Source organism: Rhinolophus hipposideros, assembly GCF_964194185.1.
Source record: "Rhinolophus hipposideros genome assembly, chromosome: 24".
Taxonomy (NCBI): Eukaryota; Metazoa; Chordata; class Mammalia; order Chiroptera; family Rhinolophidae; genus Rhinolophus; species Rhinolophus hipposideros.
Genome location: NC_138070.1, coordinates 19924135 through 19942754, shown reverse-complemented (window position 1 = coordinate 19942754; position 18620 = coordinate 19924135).

Below are 18620 nucleotides of genomic sequence, written 5' to 3'. Positions count from 1 at the left end.
ACAATCTCAAGCTCGTTAACAGTGGGATGGGATGTGAGGAAATGGAGAAAGCCTTCCACTTGTTACGCCACATGTTTGTGTTGTTGGAAATTTTTTTAAAAGGTGAATGTATCCATGTAATATTTGAGTAATAATAAAATTTAAAATTTCAAAACACTCCTCTTCCCCAAGTGTCTTGTAAAAAGGAAGCCAGGATGTCCAGGAGCTATGTGCTGGTTTTGAAATCTGCTTCCTGAGGGATCAATGAATTCTTGTTGATAGATTGATTGATCCATTGGGAGTGGCAGGCCAAGCTTACCCACATGGCTGGCCTCCACTCAGCCCTGGGAGGGAAGTTTATTTATTTAAATTTGTAAGTAAGAACAATTCCAACTTGCCAGAGACAGAAAAGGAGGTTTTATTGGGCGTCTGGGAGGGAAAAGAGAAAGGAAAGCTTTTACGCAAAATTCCCAAAGGGCCCAGGAGTTTTGTTCTTCTTTTCTTTAACCTCAGCCCTTTCATAAATAAATTAAGGGGTGATGAGGTAATTAGATCCCGTACCATCAGTAATGGAGGCGGGAAGAAGAGGAGAGGAAGTCCAGCTGGAATGGGATATGATCAAAGATCAGTCTTAAAAGACAGATAAAATCAAATCAGCAGGCCTTTCCTAACTCGGAGTACTTAAGGAATTAATTGGCTGACAATATCAAGGGCATCACTGCTCTGTGAGTAGGTTCTCCTTAGCAAATCTGTCTTAGGAGACCTGCAGCTAAGTTAACTACTTCATTGCTCAAAGACACCCTAAGACCCACCTTGGGTGCCCCAAGCAGTCGAGAGTGTGCCAAAGGGTAATTCATCTCCCCCAGGGTCTTAAGTGGCCATCTTATTCATCTGATGAATATTTACTGAGCTTTGACTGCTGCCTGGCGCTGTACCAGGGCCGGGGACAGAGCAGAGAGTGAATCAGACAATGTCCCTGCACTTAAGAAGTATCTAGGTTGGGAGGCCAAGGTCAGGCCTTTAAGCTTTAAGTTCCTAAGAGCCATAGCTAGCCGACGTCTGCTTGGTATTAACCAGAACAGCGGGCCTGTTTTGCCATATGGCTAAATCACAGTGCCTTGCCAACTGTGTTTCTAAAAAAAAAAAAAAAAAAAAAAAAAGTAAATGAAACAGAAAAGCTTTATTTCTTGTTGGGACACTCCAACCACTCTGAAGTAATTACACTTCTTCAAGTATGTGAATGTTCTCTGGCACTTGATTTTTCTGTTAAGGATATTATTCTCCCACCTTTTCCTTTCACCACCCATGGCTGGCTAAGTCTCCCTCATCCTCATAGTTTTCTGATCTGTATAGTTCTGAGAAGCATTCCTTGGCTCAGTAGGATTCCCTGTTTTCCCAGTCACAGGTTCTCACCCCATCAGAGTACAATCACTCTGCCTGTTGATTCGTCTGACTTCCCAGTAACCCTTGAACCCATGAGAGAGGAGCAGGATGTATCTGAAGCACCAGTATAAGGGCAGCTACAGCAAGCTCTTGAAACATATTTATTAAACAAATGGAAATAAAAGCAAGGAGACAGAAAAAAAAATTAAAGAAAAAGAAAACGTATGTAATTTTTGTTTTCCTAAATGAACATTTATTCCTTATTAAAGATACCACAGTAATTGAGAGCTAAACCAGCTGGGTCTGGTTGGCTGATAACAATGAAAAGTAACAGGATAATGATAGGGGGGGGGGATCCATGTTACCACTTTGTTTTTTTTTTTTACATTATGTGTATTTTTTTATTAGTTTCAAGTGTACAAAACAATGTACCGTGTTGCCACTTTTTTAAGTTTAGCTTCTAAACGCATCAAAATTCCCAGGATACTGTAGCAGTAGAGAGTGGGAAGATCTAGATGAAGGACAGTTATTAATACCATTAGTGAGTGATAAATGTTTTGCTTTTAAAAAGGGAATTCTCAAGAATGTGCTTATCTACGGCACAATGAAGACAGTTCTTCTCTATAGATACTTTGTTTCATAGATGCAAAGACTAAAAGTGCCCAAAAGTCTTCACTAAATCAAAGTCTGCTTTTTCTATCATTCAAGTGGGTGATTCCTTGACCCATCTAGTACCTCTAGTCATTTCATCTCAGTATGTATTATGTGCCAGGGACTGTGCTAGAAACCAGGGATACAAAAATAAGATACCTTCCCACACCCCAAGAGAAAAGGAGAGGGGTGAAGATATACAAATACACAAACCTCAGTAATACAAGCCCAATGAGGTAAGTGTCGAAAGAGATATAAATGAGGTATCTTGTGCGCTTCCATCTGGTTTGGGTCAGAAAAGCCTTCTAGAAGAGATGGGCCTGGGAAGATGGAGAATGAAGAGAGAAACCATTCCAGAGAGATAAGCAAAAAGCAGGGCAGAGGGAAACACAGTGCACATCTGTAGTTTCCACAAGTGCCAGTGGGATGGATTGAAACTGTATATGCTAAGAACATCCGAAACAGAAAATTATTTTTATTTTTGATTATCAACACACATCCTGCTCATCCTCCTGAGATCGGGAATATGATCAGCATGACCAGTCATGCAAAATTGTACTTTGCTAAAAGATAATTTACTTTCCTTCCTTAGGCTTCTTCTGAGAAAGTTGTAAAAATGTCCAAAAACTTATATTGTTTGTTCTAAGTAAATATGCTCAAACAGAAGAAATGGGCCGGCTCGGTGGCTCAGGCGGTTAGAGCTCCATGCTACTAACTCCGAAGGCTGCCAGTTCGATTCCCACATGGGCCAGTGGGCTCTCAACCACAAGGTTGCCGGTTCAACTCCTTGAGTCCCGCAAGGGATGGTGGTCTGCGCCCCCTGCAACTAGCGAAGGGCAACTGAACCTGGAGCTGAGCTGTGCCCTCCACAACTAAGACTGAAAGGACAACAACTTCACTTGGAAAAAAAGTCCTAGAAGTACACACTGTTCCCTAATAAAGTCCTGTTCCCCTTCCCCAATAAAAAAAAAAAAAATCTTAAAAAAAAAAAAACAGAAGAAATGAACTAAAGAGAAATCTAATTAAAACACTGGATTAGAAATGTCTATCTAGTTTAGCAAAATGGAGGCATAGAGAGTGGGGGGAAATAGAGAAATAACTGTTCTCTAAAGCCTTAGTCATTATTTAATTGTGGTATGTTAATAAAAAAATATACATTTGATTATGATGTTAGAAATGGGAAGGTAACCATGGTAGAATTGAAAAGCATAGTAGAGCTTCTGAAATAACAGGAGGGATAGGGAAATGTGATTAAGGCAGCAAAAGTAAGGAAAAAGAGAAAGAGGAAATAATAAAGTAGAATAGTAAACGTATGGTAGAATGAAGGGAATAACATCCGCTATATCTGTTATCATACAATAAACAGGCTGAATTCCACTTTCAAAAACAGAGATTGTCAAATTGCATTTTTAAAATATCTACCTGGATCTTAAATATGAAGAAAACACCTAAACAAAGTGACAAAGGTTAAAAAAAAAAAAGAGTGAAAATAGATAGCTAGGTGATCAAAGACAGGCCAGATAATTGCCAAAACAAAGAAAACAGCAATATTCATAACAAGTAAAAACCAGAAATAATCCAAATGTCTATCAACTGACAAATGGATAAATAAAATATGTATATCCATAAAATTGAATATTATTTGGCAATAAAAAAGAATGAAGTACTGATACGTGCTACAATATGCATGAACCTTAAAAACATTTTGCTCTCCGTGCGAGGTCGGAGCGATAGTGGATGGGGGGAGGGGGTTCACAGTGTGAGGGATATAAATGTTGAACGTCTAAGTATTACCTTGTCTTGTACACCTGAAACTAATAAATTAAAAAATTAAAAAAATAAATCTCAAAAAAAGAAGCCAGTTTCAAAAGACCACATGTTATATGATTTCATTTATATGAAATATCCAGAACAGGCAAATCTATAGAGACAGAAAGTCCACTCGTTACTGCCTAGGACTTGGTGGGGAGGTGACTACCAGAGGGTAAGGGTTTCTTTTTGAGGTGATGAAAATGTTATAAAATTGACTGTAGCTATAGCTGTTCAACCTTGTAAATATACTAAAAAACTATTGAATTGTAGTTTTTAAAAATGCGAGAATATTTTTTAAATCTTCCAAGTACACCAAATAGTAGAGATTACATAGGCTGTACTCTCTGAACATAATTCAATAAAATGAAATATCAGCAGTAAGGAAAGATATGAGGAGAATGTAATCACTTGGAAACTAAGAACCACTCTCTTAAATAAAAACAAAAAGTAAAAATTCAAATCATTTATCATCTTATGGAAAGCACACTTCATACCAAAACCATGGGAATACTGCTAAAGCTATACTCAGAGGAAATTACGTAGTCTTAAAGGTTTTTATCATTAAAAAAAAAAGATGAATGAATTAAATATTCAAATTTAAAAATTAGTACAATAAAATGAAAATAACTTGTACAAGTAAACCAAAATAAAATAGAAAGAAACTTCTAAAAATTAAAATCTAAAATTAACAAAATAACAATTTGTCAAAGTAGTTGAAAGGATTTGAAAGGACCAATAAAATAGAAAGGAAAAATATACTGGCTAGCCTAAATAAGGAGTAAAGTATAGAAGAAGAAAAAATAATAATAATAATAAATAGTAATAGAAAAATAATAGTAAAATAATAGAAAAATAATAATAGTAATGGAAAAATAACAGTAATGGAAAAATAATATTAATAGAAAAATAATAATAAACAGTAATCATGAAAAAGAAAGGGACTATAACCACCAACAATAGCAACTAAAAGAATTCTAAAAGGCTATGTGTATAACCATATACCAAATAATTTTAAAATCTAGGGGAAATAACTTCCTGGCAAAAAAATGAAATACCCTAATTCCCTCAAGAAGAGAAAGAAGGTCTAAATAGAATAATAGCTGCAAAAGAGATTGAAAAAGTACTAATCATTTTAGAAGAAACCAGGTTCAGATGGTTTTATAGCTGAGAAGTCTTCAATCTTAAAGAACAAGAGGAAAATTGGAGGTGATAGATATGTTCATTATCTTCATTTCTTCATTGTGGTGATGGTTCCAAGGGTATATGCATAAATAAAAACTCATCAATTGTACACTTTAAATATGTACAATGTATTATACGTCAGTTATACCTCTAAAAAAATGTTTACAAAAAGACAGAAAGTAGGACTTCCACTGATGATGAACCAATCCTTTAATTCTAAACAACTATAAACCTGGACGAAATCAGAGGCGATTGTTTTCAGGCCCCGGAAAACAGGCAACATACATGTAGACTCTGAACCTTGAGAAAAGGGAAATCGACAAGATGAGCCCCATGTTTATCCTGGCTTTCTGCCTGGGGACAATTTCCCAACTACAGTGGAGAGAGGTGGACCTCAAGCAAAGGAGTTGTCTTCCTGAGCTGAAAAGGCAGAAATCAATATTTGGGGCTGGTGAAGCAGCAGGAATTTGCAGGTCAGGATACAGAATAGGAGGGAGTAGCACAACAGGGATAGAAGGAGGCAGAAGTTTCTACACAGGAAATTCCTCTGGAGTCTTTGGCCAAAGAAGGCTGGGCTGTGGACTGTATGTGTACAGAGTAAGACATTGTGATATGAGGCTTAGCTCAAGGCTGAGAGCTGAATAGATATACCAGAGTTTGCTCAGTATGGAACATGTTGGAGTTCAAGCCCAGCCAGAGTGGACATGCTAAACATTTTGGGCATTCAGTGGAGACCCCCAAAAGGCCATGTTTTGGGACTAAGGACCAAGTCTAGGGCCATGCTCTAGGACCAAAGACAAAATCAAAAGGAAATCTTCCAAACAAAATTAAAACCAAACCTGATAGGAACAAGAGGCTTTATCAATAATTTAACCACCTATCAGAAAAGAAACAACTCAAAATCCTTGAAAAGAATGCAACAAAATCCAGACTCCCTGCAATGTATCATTCGTATGTACCATACCATAAAAAATTATTACACTTGCAAAGATGAAGGAATATGAGATACATAATCTAGGGGAAAAGTCAATAATAGTAAAAGACCCCAAGAGGACTTAGATATTGGAATTGGCAGAAAAAGATTTAACTCAATTACTATCAACAGGTTCAAGGATTTAAAGGAAAAATGGATATAATGAGGGAAAATCTCAGCAGAGAAATGGAAAATATAAAAAATGGGATCTATAGAACAGATAAACACTATATCTGAAATGAAAAATTCACCGAGTAAAGTTAACAAAAGATCAAATAATGCAGCATGAAGCTTAAATTAACTTGAAAGATCAATAAAAATTATCTAAATTGAAAAACAAAGAGAAAAAAGTGGAGATAAAAATGAACAGAGTCTTCATGTCCCATGGGCCAGTACCAAACTGTAACATACCGGATAGAGGGAGAGGAGAGATAATGGGATAGAAAAACTGTGTGAAGAAATAAGGGCCAAAATTTCCCAAATTTGACAGAAAACATCACCTGGCAGATCTAAGAAGCTCAGCAGATCTCAAGTAAGATAAATACAAATAAACACACACACACACACACACACACACACCTAGGAACATAATATTTAAAGTGCAAAAAACCATGGTTAAAGAGAAAATCTAAACAGTAGCCAGAGGAAAACAAGACACATTTATACACAGGAGGAAAAAAATACAATGACAACTCACTTCTTTCTCATCAGAAACAGATGCCAGAAGACACTGGAGCAAGATCTTAAAAGTGCTGAAATAGAGAAAGTGTCCACAGTTCTATCCAGTAAAAATATCCTTAGAAAATGAGAGTGAAATAAAGTCATGTTCAGATACACAAAAATTAAAGAGAGTTCATTGCCAGCCATAAGAAATGTTAAAAGGGAATTCTCCTGGCTGAAGGGACATGATACCAGGTGGAACGCAGATCTGCAGTAAGGAATGAAGAGCACTGGAAATGATAAACACATAGATAAACATTTTTAAAATTATTTTTTAAACACAATGCTATAGGTCAATTATATCTCAACATGACTGGAAAATTTATCTTTTATATTTTCTTATTTTCTTTAAAAGACAACTGACTGGTTAAAGCAAAAACAGAAATATTGTATTGTGAGGTTTGTATAGACACATTAAATATAAGACTATGATAGCACAAGAGAAAATACTGGAGGTGTAAATGGAATTATATTGTTGTAAGAGTCTTACATGTTACATGGAACGGTACAACATTAAATCTTTTTTAAATGGCCACAATTAAAAGTATTAGAAGAAATTTTAGGAAAACATTTGTAAAATTTTGCTCGAGAGAGGCCTTCCAAAATAAGACAAACCCAAAGGCCTTAGAGGAAATGACTGGCAAATTTAACTTAAAAAAAAAAAAAAACCCAAAACATATTTTTGGACTGCAGGATACACCCAAAACAAAGTAAGAAAAAAATGACCAATTGGTAAAAATATTTACAACACATATGAAAGACAAAGATTTACGATTCCTACTATACAAAAAAGCCTGTATAACTGTGGGGGGAAAATAGGCAGGCCACAGCCCTGAGAGGCCGTGTCTTCTACTTGAGTCAAAACTTGTTTGAACACAGAAAGAAGTCACTAATGTTCTAAGCAACATGAATGACCAAAAACCCCTATCATATCTGCCTTACTCATGTGCCTTCAGCTAATTACTTATGCTGAAAATGATGACAGAAGGAAAGGGAAAGATAGGGCAACCACATAGCTCCTTCTCTTGTTAGTCTTTCCTTATTCCTCAGTAAGGTGAGAGAAAGTGTTGGTAGCATGTGCATGTATCAAGAAGAGAAACAGGGCCAGCAGGGGGCTCAGGCGGTTCGAGCTCCGTGCTCCTAATGCCAAAGGCTGCCGGTTCGATTCCCACATGGGCCAGTGGGCTCTTAATCTCAAGGTTGTCAGTTCGACTACCGCAAGGGATGGTGGGCTGTGCCCCCTGCAACTAACAACGGCAACTGGACCTGGAGCTGAACTGCATCCTCCACAACTGCGATTGGAAGGACAACAACTTGACTTGGGAAAAAATCCTGGAAATACACACTGTTCCCCAATGAAGTCCAGTTCCCCTAACCCAATAAAATCTTAAAAAAAAAAAAAAAAAGGAAGAAGAAGAAGAAGAAGCAAAATAAAAACACTTGAGCTTGTTTCATGCAGCATTTCCACTAGGGTAGCAAGAACAAAATACAAACACACACGTGCAAGTCACAAAATACAAATTGTGTGAATTTGGTTATTCCACATATGAGTTAAATTCTCTTATATTTTTTGCATTTAAAACTGGCATTACACAACATAAACACAAACGATAAAATTCATGCTTATAATTTAAAATTTTGTTTTTTCTTCCCTTAGAATGACATTAAATAGCAATTTTAAAAAAAACGACAACTTGAGAGAAAAACCACAGAATAAAGGAAAAAGCTTTACATGTTACTTTCAACAGCATTTCCCCCCTGCTTTTTGTACAAGGGGCCCCACATTTTCATTTTGCACAGGATCCCACAAATTATAGCCAGCCTTGGGGGCAACCAAGAGAGAAATCCTAGAATCTCTGCTTCTGAGTGAGGCGCTCAAGGTAAAAGAAGAGAAAAAAAACCCAACTGAAATAGCAGCACCATTTATTTAGCTTTAGTACAAGGAGATATTAGCAGCAACACATGTCTGGACAAGTTAAAAGCTGATATGCAACTTTTTTTCTTAATTTATCTTTGTCCACTCTATTCTTGAGGTTTTTTTTAATTTGTTCTAAAAATCAAGAGAAATACAAGCTCTTGGTAGTTAATTCAGACAACCTCTAATGAAGTAATATGAGAAAATGTCTTTTTGCTGCTCACTGAAATCCCCTACTCCTCCCAGAAGTAAGAGCAGCTAGTGTGTGGTTCTGTGACTTTTCTAGGGAGGTGATAACTGAGACTCCTTGGAGAGGGGAGGTGTGCCATCCACTGTGACCCAGCTACTAAATGGAAGAATCGGGACTTGCCTCCCCCATCAGATGTGTTCCCTTCATGCTTTTAGCAGAACCATTAATATCATGACAAGCCAAGACAGACGCTGGAGAGCATCACAAGTGTTTCTGGCCCAGATTCCACTCCATCATGACCGGCCTCCAAAGCTGCTTGGGAAATCCCAACCGGATATTAATTTCACCACTGTCAATGGCCTTTATAATATTTTTGTTTTAAAAAATGATGATTTGGAGTAAAGAGATCAAGTACATTATTAGTTCCTGTGATCTCAACTCTCAGATGAATTCCTGCAATTTAGTTGCCTCCTAATGCAGTCAGATGGAAGTTCCAAAGCAGGCTGTGTTGGAAATAACAGATTTCTAAATGAACTTGACTGATAGGAACACAATACTGGGGGCAGGGGTGGGTGGGATCTACTGAGCAGAGATGACATCTGATCTTCTTTCTGTGGCCAGAGCCTGGCACAGTGTCGAGCTCAAAGTTATTGCTCAATATGCTGGCCAAATTGAATTAGTCAGTGTGCACAAAGGTTTTTAATCCTGATGTCTTTAAAAGGAAAAGACACCCCAATGGACCATAGTGAAGCTAGCCCGTCACTTATTATGATGCTTTCAAGCTGAGCAGCTGTGACATGATGTAATTACATCAAGAAGAGTCCTCATCTTGTAAGGTAGCTGCCCAGTTCCTAACAATCCTCATTTTTTGAGAACAACCCTCTTCCTACAGTGTGGGTCAGGGCAGCCATTGGTAGGACAAGACCCCTCCCTTTCTCCTGGCCACAGAGGATGGTACCAGGGTGGATAAGGGACCTGAGATGAGCTCCTCCAATTCTCTCGCCAAAAGATTCGGCCCTGGGGCTCAGCAGTTCTAATCATTTCCTAGTGTGTCTGGGATGAGGAAGATGGCAACATTTGGGATCCGTGGTGTAGCCATCTTTTGCCATGTGCCTGGGTAGATAGATAAAGCCAATCTATAGAGGGCACAATTGCTCAGGGAAAAGACATGGCTCCTGGCAGCTGTGTTTGTACCATGTGATGCTGTGTTTGACCACAGCTGACGGGATCTGCGTGGCAGTGTGTCCAAGTCTTGCCACTTAGTCCTTCCCCCAGGAATTTGGTGAGCAGTCCAGTCTTAAGAACAGACATATCTGTTCTCATCCAGACCAGAGAAGCAGAGACGCTGCTCTGCAGCCTGAGAAAAACACATCAGAGACAAAGTATAGAGATAAGATATACATGATCCCCGAAGCTCTTCTCCGTTCTTCTGGGCCTGCTGGCATTCCTGCTTGTTGGCTCCCGGGAATACGCTAGTGTCCTTCAAACAAAATTTGTGGGGTGTCGTTTGTTTGTTTGTTTTTACAGAGCTTGAATTGATTTTGTTGCTTGCAACCAAAAGAGCTCTCACTGATTCTCGGGACTCCCATCTCCTTCCCATTTCTCATTCAAGGCCTCCTGAAACCACATTACTTTTGGGTTCAGTGAAATGTGACAGTGGCCTTCTGGTAAATTCCTACTCTGTTCACTTAAGCTAGTTTGAATAGGTCTTTGCAAAGAGTTTTGACTAAAACAACATATGGCTGCATATATGCAGAAGTCAACGTTGGACCAAGCTCCCCCAGCCCTATTCGATATGTGGCTTTACATCTTTGTTTTTACTGGCTTCTCTGCCGCTTGCCCAATCTTTTGATGCCTCATGTGCATGGCTAGAAAAATGCAGGAAGTGACAGGGGGTTTCCCCTAACACAGCAAAGAACAGGACTTGGGAGGACCTGGGTTTCATTCTTGGCTCTATGCCTTAGCTTCAGACTTTGGACAAATCCTAGACCCCCCTGTAACCTCAGTCTGAGCACCTCTAAAATGGGAATAATAGTCCTCCTTACTTTCCTGATCACCCAGAGCTGCTGCATGGTGGACGAGTATAAGAGATTCAATAGTGTAAAGAATTGCTATTTTATAATGACTATAAAGTGATTAGATTATATGGTTACGTAGAAAATTCTGAAAATGAAGAATAACATGAAAAGGGAAGTAGAAAAAAATTTCACCTACAGGTGAATTCTGCCCCCTCACTAAATGCCACTGGCAAGATTTTTTTGCGAAGTGGATTATGGAGCAGATTTATTTACCTAGAAAAAGGCCTAACATCGGGAGCTGTCAAGTGCAAAATCAGGATTTGAACCCAGGCCTGCCTGGTTCCTAAGTGATCACTAGTAACCACTGTCCCTTTAGCAGGGATCTGGGGCCTCCAGAATTTGGGGCTTCCCACTCTGGGCCTGTGAAATGTAGGAATTTAACGAGATGATACCTAAGGCTATGCAGGCTTAATCCCCATGAATCCAGGTTCTGATTCACTACAGTATTTTTGTCAGCCATTGGGATCTGGTAGGTCAGATGAGCCTGCCATGGGTTGGGGACAATGCAGGGGTTTCTAGGAATTTCTAAGAAAGCTCTGAGTTTCTGGGAAGCTACGTGGGACTGCTTTTGAGGCTCAGGCCCCATCTCGGAGTGTTTCTGTGGTGGGAGAACAGCCTGCAAGCTCAAAGCATTTGACCTCGCTGCCCAAGGTTGTATATTATGTTTCATTGACAGAGAAAAGCTCAGCCGGGAATCCTGGGAGCAATTTCCAGGCACATAAAAGGGCAAACTGTGAGTCAGAGGATCCTCTGAGAGGAGCCATTCCAGAGATGATAAACTGGGCTCCCTGGCCTGTTCCATTTGGCCAGCACATTTACTGAAAAGTTTGGACCAGATAGCGAACATTTAAAAATGGGAGATTTCCAGATTTCTCGATGGTCATGAAAAATGGGAAAATCTGACAACACTGGGCCCATATTCCATGGTGGGCTGGACTCTGGCTGCCCCTTCACTCAACCCCAGAGTTCCCACTCAGCTCACACACCTCACCAAGCTACCCTGGGCCTTAGAGGCGCTTAAGTTTGAGACCCTTGATCTAGGTCGACTCTCTCATTTTACAGGTGAGGAAACTGAATCCTAGAGACGGGAAGGGACTTAACTAGGGTCACAGAGACTGGAGGCTCTAGCTCGTTTCCAAGGTCCAGCTCTCAGTCCTGCGTTTCTTTCGGAGCACAAGTCATAGACCAGAAAACCAGGATTCCTCATGCCTGAGGTGAAGATGGAAAACCTACTGTATGCCAGGGGCCTCACACAGAGTGGAACAGCAGTTCCCTCTGGGCTCCTGCCTCCAGAATCTCACGTAACCTTCCACTCCACCCATCCCCCTCCTGACCTCTCCTCCCCTCTCCTCCCCACCCCCAACCCAGCAGGCTTGGGAATCACCTGGCACTGGAATGTGCTACTTGCTTACTCAGAAAGGCTCAGCTGCCAGAAAAGAAATACCCCAGGGCCTGTCTTCTTTGCCACTCAGAATTTGGCTGTGGAAGCCTGCCTTGATCCCCCAGATTAAGTTCCGGCATCCCTGATATGATCTACTTCTGATGCTTCCCTAATCATAGCATTTAACACTGACTTGCAAACAACAACAAAATAGCTACCATTTGCTTAAGCATTAAAAATGTGCATAAGAATATTCTCAATTAATCTCTAGAAGAACTCCTTAGGCCTGGGAAGTAAATTTCCCCCAAATCTCATGGAAGTGGGGATGAGACCTTGTTGGACACAAAGCTGATGCTCTATTTTTTGTATCTCAGTTGTTAGACATGGATTTTCAAAATCAAGTGAGACCCAAAGTCCTGAGGATGTGGGTTTTACTTCATCCCCTGGACTTTCCAGGTGCTCTGTCAGGTCTCCAAAGATGGGAGCTGGGAAGTCGCCCTAGGAGGGAACCTCAAGGGACTAGGCAGTGTTTTTGTAAATATGGACCATGAATTGAACCACAAGCTTTTGCTTCTGTGCCCACCTACCGTCCACCCCAGCCTGGGACGGAAGTGAACAACGATTAACCAGCTTGGAACGACACGCCACCTTCCTGAGCCAGAGTGGAACTAAGGCTCATTTAGCTAAACTCCAGTAATTTATATAATAATTCTATTTTAAAGCCAAAGTTTGGGACTTCTGAATAAATTTCTGTTGTTGTAAGCCCCCTCTGCCAAAATCTATTTATCTCCCACCTCCAGTAGAAAACTCCTTGTGAGAACACCATTGACCCCAGAAACAATCTCCCTCTATTAGTTCAGCCTATAAAATCAAATGATCATTTTAAAACTTCTGCTTCGGGCCGGCCCAGTGTGGCCTAACTCAACCCAAGCACCAGCACCTTTGTTCACGCGACTTACCCCTGCTGTTGGACATTTAGATGGTTTCCAGTTTTCATTATTAGAAACAGTGCTCCAGCGAACCTATATCTTAGAGCTGTAGGTTCACCACTGCACTTATTTCGTCAGATTCCTACCAGTGAAATTGCTGGGTCAAAGGGTAAGTGTTATTTCCTAGGCCTTTTTTCCTTACTTTATTTATTTTAAGTGTGTTTTTCCAGGACCCCTCAGTTCCAAATCAAGTAGTTGTTTCAATCTAGTTGTGGCGGGCGCAGCTCACAGTGGCCCATGTGGGGACCAAACCAGCAACCCTGGTGTTAGGAGCATCGCACTCTAACCAACTGAGCTAACCAGCCGCCCCTTTCCTAGGCTTTTAAAACATATTGCCAGATCACTTTCCAGAAAGTTGCACCAAGGTACCCTCTCAGCAGCAGGGTGTGAGAACACTGGGTACTTCTAGGTCCTTGACAGCCATAATGACAGTTAGCAAAATATTTGACAATTTGATAGCTAAAAATGAGTTTTTCATGTATCCACTCAACAAATATTTACCAGTGCCATGCACCATGCTGGGCAGGGAGACCCTGTAGGGACAAGATAGTAAGGATCTCTGCCATTGGCTCCTCTGTCTAGTGAGAGAGAAGACAATATAAGAGGTAATTATCACGTAGAGGAGTACTGGTGTCAGAACTTCTGTGAAAGAGGAAAGGGGAAGCTTAGGGCATTATTGGAATGACAGAAGGCCCTAACTACTTAGGGTCTCTGGGGCAGCCTCCTGAGGAAGCCGCATTTACAGAGACCAATCAGTATCTTGGAAATAGTATTGGGTATTTATAGGCCATTTGCATTTCCTCTTTTGTGAGTTGCCTGCTTCTCTCCTTTGCACATTATTTTCCTTTAAGGTATTCTTTAAGAAACATTTTTTTTTAATTGAGGTAAAATTCACATAACATAAAATTCATTGTGTTGACCATTTTAAAGTGAAAATTTTCTGTGGCATTTAGTACATTCACAGTGTTGTGCAGTGGGGAGTTCTCTTTCTAAATTTATTTTGAAAAATTTCAAATCCACAAAATGTTTAAAAAGCAGTAAAACAAATACCCTAATGGTGGGGGGGAGTATATTTTTGAGTCGATCTTTAAGAGCTCTTTCTATGTTAAGGATATTGATTCTTTCTGTCATCGGTAGCCAGTATTCTTCAGGTGGCCATTTGCCTCGTGTGCATGCGCACCCGCCATAGTTTAACATCTGCCATGTTTCTTGCCTCCGTGTATGTCACTGGTCACATCTTAACTCTCCGTCAGTTAATAAGGGACAAAAAAAGAAAATCCTCATAGATTTGTGTACTGAAAATATAAAAGTTTCATATGAGGAGTTTTGTTGTTGTTCCTGATTAACTGAAAGAGAGAGAGAGTTAAGCTCCTGCTGGTGGCACAGAAGCAGGAAACGTGGCTTATGATAAACCGTGGCCCACAGGCTCCCCTGTGCTGAAGACCACAGTGCAGACCGACAGAGATAACCCGGGTTGGGTGGGGAGGCAGGAACTAACTGCTGAGCCTGTGCCTCTTACAGGATCCTTGATGGTTAAAGAGCTGGGCCTCCAGAACAGGCAGATGATTTGCACATTCATTCCAGTCATAAAGAAAACTCAATGTCAAGAAAGAAAAGAGGTGCAGGGTTCTGTACAAAGAGCCTGGCTGTCGGAGTCAGGAAGGACTGTGCCTCCACCATCCACTGTACAGACTTGGATGAACCACCTAACTTCCCAGTTAGTCTCAGAGGAAGGCTGGGTGCACTAAATAAACTTCTGGCATAGATCAACCAGAAGTCCACTGTCCGCAAGGGGCAGAGATGGACCCTGAATGGTGTCTGTCTGGCTCCAAACCCCAAATGCTGCTCCTGCACAAGATGCCATGACTGCTCAATGAATGAGCTTGTCCCTGTTGTTATTAGGGAGCCAAACACAGTCAAGGATTGAAGAGTCAGGGAGGAGGTGGGTTGGCTTCACATGCCGTCTAAGCAATCCTGATAAAAGCAAGTGGGGTGGTTTCTTGTTGTCTGGAAGAAACAAGGGTGCCCCTTTCCTGTGCTTCCCTCCATCGTTGCCTCCAGTTGGGGTCCTGGCTCATGGCCAATCACTCAATAAAACCTGGAAGCCTAGGGTTCCTGGGGTGGGCCCCAGGAGCAGGCTGGGGTCCAGGTGCCATTCTGTCGTCTTTCACACACTTTGGGCCATCCCTTTCCCTTTCTCATCTGGCCATTCCTCAGTTTCCTCATCTGTAAAATGAGACTCCCATAGCAGGTCCCTCATAGGAGTGGTTCGACAATTAGAGTAGACCAAGCATCCTCTCAGTACCATGGCTGGCACAGCCAGTGCTCAATAAATGCTCACTGTTATTATCAATGGCCCTTGGGGAACTTCGAATCGGTGTTGGAAGGAAAATACATTGTTATGAAACAAGATTATAAATCAGTATAGAAAATAGGACCCAATTATGTTAGAAACAAAAAATTATACAGATGTAGAAAGGAAAAAGGACCGGAAAGAAATGTTGGCAGTGCTTAACTCTTAGTGGTGAAATTATAGGGGAATCTTTATTTTTCTGTTTTCATGTATTTCCTACATTTTCTGCAATGCATGTATCACTTTTTCAACCAGGAAAGATAAATAAAAACTCTTGAGAGCAGAGAAGAGCTGTCACTTGGATCTGGGCTCCAGGAGAGGATGCCCAGGGGAAGTGGGATTTGAGCAGGGCCTCCAAGGATGGGGAAATTTGAAGAATTGGGGAGAGGAGCCAGGAGAAGCCTTTTTTTCATTTCCTTGTTTTTTTGTCTGTCTCCTCCCCTAGGCTGTGGGCTCCTTGAGGGCATGGTCCAGGGTCTAGCTTGTTCACTGCTGTATCCCTACCATCTAAAACAAAAACCAAAAAAACCTGTTGCTTAGTAGGTGCTCAATAAATACGGATCTAGCGAAAGAATAACCTTGACAGTTCCACTTAGCCTGGGAGACAAGGATGCTCTCAGTTCGCTGTCCAGCTGGTGCATTGCCAAAACGGAGGTGTGTGGTTTCCATGACAACAGAAGAGAGCCAGCCAGGCCAGCAGCAGGAGACACACGCAGGGATTGTGAGCTCTGCATCTTTTCAAGGTGCAGCCTGGAAATTGGGAAAATGGCGGTGGGCTCTTTCCGTAAGTATTGAGGGAAAAGAAGGAACTTCATAAACATGGTTAATTCCGTTGTTCACTGGACAGGTTTGTCAAATGAATCACTAAATGTTCAGGCAGGTAGTTCGGATCTTTGAAGGTGGGTGGGAGGCTTTTAGTGGATGGAAGGCCAGGAACTCAGGAAAGTTTGTTTCTATTCTGGACCCTGCGGTGTGACCTTGGACAAATTATTTAATCTCTCTAGACCTCAGCATGTTCATTCATAAAATAGGAAGTTTAACTAGCTCTAAATTTACTTATGAAAAGACGTGTGTAGTAGGAATGTAAAATGGTATAGCTGCTGTGGAAAAGTTTGGTGGCTCCCCATAAAGTTAAACAGAATTATCACACGACTCAGCAATTCCACTTGTAGGTATGTGCCCAAGAGAACTGAAAACAGGTACTTAAATAAATACTTGTACTCAAACGTTCATAGCAGCGCTATTCACAACAGCCAAAAGGCCATGAATGGATGGATAAAGAAAAGGTATTATATACATACAATGAAATTCAGCCATAAAAGACATGAACTACTGAAAAAATTATGCTAAGTGAAAAAAGCCACACTCAAAAGTTCAAATATTATGATTCCATTTATATTAAATATCTAGAGCAGGTAAATCCACAGAGAAGGAATGCAGACTGGCGGTTGTCAGGGGTTGGAGGAAGGGGGGAGTAGGGAGTACCTGCCTAGTTGGTACAAAATTTTCTTTTGGGGTAATGAAAATGTTTTGGAACTTGGTAGACGCATGGCTTGCACCGCTGTGAATGTAATACATGCTACTGAATTACACACTAAAATAGTTCAATTTTATGTGAATTTCACCTTAATCACACGCAAAAATTGTGTGTCCTGCAAGTATGCCTTATAGACTGAAGTTACAGAATGAAATCCTGAGAGCCTAAGAGATGGGCAAGGCTTGATGGTTAAGAAGTTGAGAGATCATCACAGGTCTCCAACACAGTTACATTGCCAAGGTGATACGCAGCTGGGGTCAGAACTAGAATCTGGATTTTTCTCTGGCCACTTCACCATCGTGGCATCCTGGGCCACTCACTCAAGCTCCGAGCCTCAGGCTTCCTACCTGCAAAATGGGGCTGGTGCATCTTCTGTTTTTCTCAGAGCACTGTGGATGAGGGTCCTGAGAGCATTCTGTGAACCCATCTTTATAGGGTGAACCCTCTGGGATGAATCTAGTCACAGCACCATTTTCTCAGCACAGCAGATGGAGAGCCAGTTCCTGTTTCACATGGAGCCACTGAGAGGGTTCAGAAGCCACCAGTAAGGAAGGGGCACACGGGTTAACTGGTTGGATTCCTGGCTCTACCACTGTGTGGCCTTGGCCAGGTCACTCATTTCGGTTTCTTCAGCGGTAGAATGGGAATGGCAGTATCTATCTTGAAGATGTGTGTATACCTTAGGCACTCAATAATCAGATTCCTTTCTTCTTTCTTTGTGGCTGCTCCCAGCAGCACTCTGGAACACAAAAAAATTGCCGGTTCCAGAATCTGCCCAAGAATCTCTGAGCTCTGGTTCAGGGAGGTTAAGGCACTAGCCCGAGGTGACACAGCTAGCTTGGGCTTAGAACACAGGTAGCCTGGCTCTGAGTCCAGGAAACTTTACTGAAGCCTCTAAACATCATTTGTTCTCTCCAAAAGGCACTTGACACCTACTATACCCTAGAAAGGGTAGACGTGTGTAAGGAAAAAGACCCAGCTCAGAATTAAGCGCTGTGCAGACATGATCTTTGAATCCTCATCACTTCATGAAACAGGTGCTGCTGTCCCCTGTGTACATATTAGGAAAACTGTGTAATTGAGAGGCTCAGAGAGGCCAACTGACTGGCACCAGAACAAACCAACCAGAGGGCGGAGCTCTCGAATTCGAACTCGGGTCCTCCTGTGGCGCCACGCGTGGAACCCTTCCAGGCTCGCATGGCTTGGTACAGGGAAGGCGCGCGGCAGTGTGAATCTCGCGTGGGGAGTTGGAAGACAGGCCCGTTCATTTGCATGCTAATACCCAGAATGCTCACCACCCCCTCCCCCCGCCGCCGCCGCTTCTCTTAATGGAAGCGCTCAGTTTGGAACCGTGGAAAGTTTGGAACACATACTTCGCTCCCTCTGCAACTGTGGGAACTTCCCGCCCGCACACGCGGTGCCTGCAGCCCGTGGCTTCAAGTCGGGCTGCTCGACAGCGGTCGCCAGCGCTCCCCGG